Source organism: Oryctolagus cuniculus, chromosome 7 (assembly GCF_964237555.1).
Source record: "Oryctolagus cuniculus chromosome 7, mOryCun1.1, whole genome shotgun sequence".
NCBI classification, from domain to species: Eukaryota; Metazoa; Chordata; class Mammalia; order Lagomorpha; family Leporidae; genus Oryctolagus; species Oryctolagus cuniculus.
In genome coordinates this window covers 132,794,149-132,799,520 of record NC_091438.1, presented here as the reverse complement: position 1 = coordinate 132,799,520, position 5,372 = coordinate 132,794,149, and the positions used below count along the sequence as shown (strand labels likewise).

Sequence of the window (5,372 nt, the reverse complement as noted above, 5' to 3'; positions counted from 1 at the left end):
CAAGAATCCAGACTATCTCCCCAAACCCATCTCACTTCATTCCCGCATTTACAGCACTGAAATTCCCTGCTTCGGCTCCTTTGCTCAAATCAATTTTGCCATCTGAAACATACTTGATATCCTCGGGCTGCTAAGCAAATATAACACATTCCAAAAAGCTCAACCCCTGGTCTACCTCTTCCGTTGACCTCCCCAGAATTCCCAACATTTTTTCATCAAAGAGTTTAAATTATCCATGTAGAGAAATACCAGCAGGTTCTCCCTTCCTCTGGATTTGATTGTAAGAGGAACCATCTAGTGGGAAACAAAGTTCTTTCAAGTTCAGTCGATCTCAAATGTTTAGATGTTTTAATAAGTAGCCTGTGCAGCTTGTGAAAATCGTAAGAGGAAGTGAGAACTTGCAAGGCCTGAATTTCAATGTCGCTTCAAAGAGTACTGAAAGTTAATAAGGTGATATCAGTTCCCTGAGTAGTCTCTATAATCCCGGGAACAAAGAGAAGTCTCTGAACACTATCGGGCTTCGGTTTTCTTTTTGCACATGAGAAATGAGATCACTTCTTACAGATGAAAAAAATTTAATAAGTTGTTTGCTATGAAAAACACACTTTTTAATTATTAAGATCTAGAGACTTACTAAGTTTTCAAAGCAGATGAAAAGACATTTTACCAACACAGTAAACACTCTTGGACTGAGAACCAACCTCCTTCTATCATCCAGACTATACGGTTACCTGGTGGCAGCAATGGTTAGAAGCAATACCAAGATTTCTTAGTCTGCTCACTATTTAGGAGTGCAACAGCATTATTAAAAATGAAAAGATGGGGCCAGTGCTGTAGCGCAGCAGGTAAAGCTGCTGCCTGCAGTGCCAGCATCCCATGTGGGCACCAGTTCAAGACCCTGCATCTCCACTTCCGATCCAGCTCTCTGCCATGGCCTGGGAAAACAGTAGAAGGTCCAAGTGCTTGGGCCCCTGCACCAACGTGGGAGACTGGGAAGACGCTTCTGGCTCCTGGCTTCAGATCAGTGCTGCTCTGCCCGTTATGGCCAACTGGGGAGTGAACCAGCTGATGGAAGACCTCTCTCTTTCTCTCTCTCTCTCTGTGCCTCTCTGTAACTCTGCCTTTCAAATGAATAAATAAATCTTTAAATAAAAATGAAAAGACATATTGGTCATTCCATCTATATCACTATTAAACCATTTTGGTGAAAGACTTCTATTTTTTTTTGCCAAACAAAAAAGAATATTATTCTCTTTTTTTGTAGCATTGAAACAACTTCTAAAGTTTTTGAGTGTTTACCATATAAATGCACTCACACACATATACACAATGTTTAGATTTTAAGATCACAAAAGAAAATACAAAATCTCCTCCACCTGCGGTGCCGGCAACACCGGGTTCTAGTCCTGGTCGGGGTGCCAGATTCTGTCCCGGTTGCTCCTCTTCCTGTCCAGCTCTCTGCTGTGGCCCTGGAGTTCAGTGGAGGATGGCCCAAGTGCTTGGGCCCTGCACCCGCATGGGAGACCAAGAGAAGCACCTGGCTCCTGGCTTCGGATCAGTGCGGTGCACCAGCCGCAACGCGCCGGCCGCAGCGGCCACTAGGGAGTAAACCAACAGAAAAAAAAGGAAGGCCTTTCTCTCTGTCTCTCTGTCTCTCTCTCACTGTCCACTCTACCTGTCAAAAAAAAAAAAGAAAGAAAGAAAAGAAAATATAAAATCTCTTTTCTCCACATTTCTGAGTCACACATCCTAGAAGCAATTCTGTTAACAATTTCTGTTGCGTTTTTCTAATGTTTATCATAATTTCTTCCATTAATATAATTATTAATTAATTGCCAACTTTAACTGTGGCTCCCCACAGTGAAAGATGAATAAATTAACACATTTCCCCTTCTTAGTGCCTGCTTAATTGTGTAGCAGGTTAAGCCACTGCCTGCCATGCCACAACCCCGTATGGGCGTTAGTTCGAGTCCCAGATACTCCACTTCTGATCTGGCTCCCTGATAATGTGCAGGGAAAGCAGGAGGATGGTCTAAGTGCTTGGGCCCCTGACCCCATGTGGGAAACTCAGAAGAAGCTCCTGGCTCCTGGCTTTTAGCCTGGCCTATCCCTGGCCATTGTGGCTGTTTGGGAAGTGAACCAGCAGATGGAAAAATCTCTGCCTCTCTCTCCCTCTCTCTGTAACTTCCCTTTCAAGTAAATAAATAAATGTTTTTAAAAATTTCCCCCCTTTTCCACCACTTTTCTTCTTTTTACCACAGTTTTTGTTAACTGTGGTTAAATGTATAATATTTTTTTTTTTTTTTTTTTTTTTTTATTTTTGACAGGCAGAGTGGACAGTGAGAGAGAGAGACAGAGAGAGAAAGGTCTTCCCTTGCCGTTGGTTCACCCTCCAATGGCCGCCGCTGCAGCCGGCGCACCGCGCTGATCCGATGGCAGGAGCCAGGATCCAGGTGCTTCTCCTGGTCTCCCATGGGGTGCAGGGCCCAAGCACCTGGGCCATCCTCCACTGCACTCCCTGGCCATAGCAGAGAGCTGGCCTGGAAGAGGGGCAACCGGGACAGAATCCGGCACCCCGACCGGGACTAGAACCCGGTGTGCCGGCGCCGCAAAAATGTATAATATTTATATCATTTTCTGTTATTGAATTAAAGCTTAATTTTATACATAGATTGACAGAAAATTAAAAATCCAAACTGTACTACACATTCTATATGTTTTTGTCTGCTTTTAATTAAATTAAATTATTTAAAAGGCAGAGAGAGAGAAAGCTATTCCATCCACTAGTTACTCCCCAAATGCCACATAGCCAATAGCCAGGGCTGGGCCTGGCCAGAGCCAGGAACCTAGAACTCTTATCGAGGTCCTCCATGTGGGTGGCAGGGACCCAGCTATTTCAGTTATCACCTGCTGCCTCCCAGGGTGGCTTTAGCAGGAAGCAGGATCAGAAGCAGAGCCTGGACTCAAACCTAGGGACGCCAACAGGGGACGTGGGTTTCCCGAGCAGTGCCCCAGAGGCTGCACTAAAGGCCTGCCCCTGTGTATGCTTACTGTGGAAGCAAGTAGTGTGATTCGACCTCAGTGATGGAAATATGTTCCTATGTCATTAAAACTTGGGAACTCAGGAAGGAACCTTCCATGCATCAAGAACTGAGTGGATCATTTTTTTTCCCCAAGCTTTTCCCACTTTGGTCATGGACCTCTATTATACCCAGTATGATCCTAGTTGTTAGATTCCAGTTTCATTTTCCTGAAGTATACCTCTGAGTGATTTTCCATGTAGAGCATGTGGTATCAAACATTTTGAGTTAGGACATTTCTCTGGCATTGTCCTCTTACTTGATTTGTTTGGGTAGGTATAGAATCCTGACCAAGACACCCTCCTAGCAAACTTCTGGGAGGTTCCTCCAGGAGGAGGAGCCCTGTCCTTACCCTGCTTTGCCTTGTTTTAGAGCAAGAATTCTGCCAAGTCAATTTACTGAGAATTCTCCCACCCTTGATATCTAGTTATGGTTGTTATCTGCTCAGGATCATCACTCCCTACCCTTGATGCCCAGGTCTTTCACTTACCTTTAGCAAGAACCCAGTTAGGCCAACTTACTAAGAGTCTCCCTGGTCCTGATATCTCCTCTTAGCAATTTCTCATCCACTCTCCATTCACCCTGTTTGTTGGCTATAAATCCCCAGTTGTCTTTGCTGTATTGAGTCTGGCTCAGTTTTCCTGAGCCGATCTCTGCTTCTGCAGTAACACTAAATAAGATCCCTTGGGCACCAGCACTGTGGCCAGCATGTTCTGGCTGCTCCACTTCTGATCCAGCTCCCTGTTAAGGGCCTGGGAAAAGCAGCAGAAGATGGCCCAAATCCTTGGGCCCTTGTCACAGACCTGGAAGACCCCCGGATGAAGCTCCTGGCTTCCGGATTCACCTGACCCAGTCCTGGCTGTTACAGCCATTTAGGAAGTGAACCATCGATGGAAGATCTGTTTCTCTCTCTGTCTCTCCTTCTCTCTATGTAACTCAAATAAATACACAAATAAATAAATAAAAATAAATCTTTAAGGAAAAAAAAACTTTCTTTACTGCTCTTAGCTAGTATCTAATTTACTTTTCTTTAACAATTCTAGAGTCATACACTTAATCCCTCACAGCTTTTTCAACAACTATTGTTAATGATGACAAATCTCATTCCTTTACAGGGGAACCTGGTTTGTCTTTGTTTTTTTTTTCTTCCCTGGGCGCTTGGTTGCCCCCACGCACATTCTTACAGAGAGGGCCCTGCGTGTGTATTTTTCTAAAAGGCTTGTCCCTTAACAACGGGCTCTGGGTGAGCAGGAAGAGCACACCACACAGGTTTCTTCCAGGCTGTGTGGGTGGTGGGTCCCAGGACACCTTGTGTTCTGCCAGATTAAGTATTCTCTCCAGCAATCCTCCCCAGGCCAATCCCCACTGCCTTTAGAGGGCCATTCTCATATTTAAGATATCAGACAAAAGATACCAGCACCAGATACCCTTATAAGGATGGAGGAACGAAGGCACAATTGTCCCTGTTGCATTTGTTATGTTTTAATGCAAGGCTTGACTGGATGACCTGGTAACTAGACTAAACCTCCTTTTGCTGATTTAAAAGACTGCTCTGAGAAGAGCTTCCTATGTCTGCTAAGACTCGGCTCAAGCCTCACCTCTTTCCTGTGACCGCCCTCAGCCTCCCGTGCTCAGCGTATGCACTGTCTATCATCTGCTGCAGACCAGCAGGTTCTTGAGAGCAGAGGCTGGGTCTAATTCAGGGTGCAGAGGAGCTGGGACAAACATGATGCTCAACGAATCCTTACTTGCTAATTGGATGAGTATCAGAGGCAGCCATGGCAGATGCGCAAATCTTTCAAAGGCCACCAGTCCAGACTCTCATCCGGGGACAGTGTGGGAGGTCCGAAGGAGGCCAGGCAGCAGCTCTGCAGCCTCTAGCACAGTAGGAAAACAGTAGGAACGTTAAGCCTCTGAAAGGTTAAAAACACAAACAGGTCACAGTATTCCTGTATCCAAAAATCTTCCATTATCTCCAGTGTATTTCTTCTTTTTTCTTTAAATTTAAAATTAAAAAAAAAATATTTGAAAGGCAGAATTACAGAGAGGAGGAGAGACAGAAAAAGAGAGAAAGAGAGAGATCTTGCATTCACTGGTTCACATCCCAAACAGCTACATTGGCTAGAGCTGGGCCAGGCAGAAGCTAGGAGCCAGGAGCTTCTTCTGAGTCTCCCACATGGGTACAGGGGCCTAAGCACTTGAGCCATCTTCGAGTGCTTTTCTAGGCTCATTAACAGGGAGTTGGCTCGAAAGTGGAGCAGCCTGGATGAGAACCTGTATGAGATAGCTCTG

General features: G+C 45.1%; 1 long non-coding RNA gene across 1 annotated transcript; it reads right to left on the bottom strand.

Moving 5' to 3' along the window:
• Window positions 1-558: 558 nt before the first annotated feature.
• On the bottom strand, window positions 559-4,957 carry LOC127493470 (uncharacterized). The gene is made up of 2 exons (XR_007923671.2): window positions 4,829-4,957; window positions 559-1,675 (listed from the first exon to the last, which is right to left on the bottom strand). It is a non-coding gene; the product is annotated as an uncharacterized lncRNA (long non-coding RNA).
• Window positions 4,958-5,372: the final 415 nt, after the last annotated feature.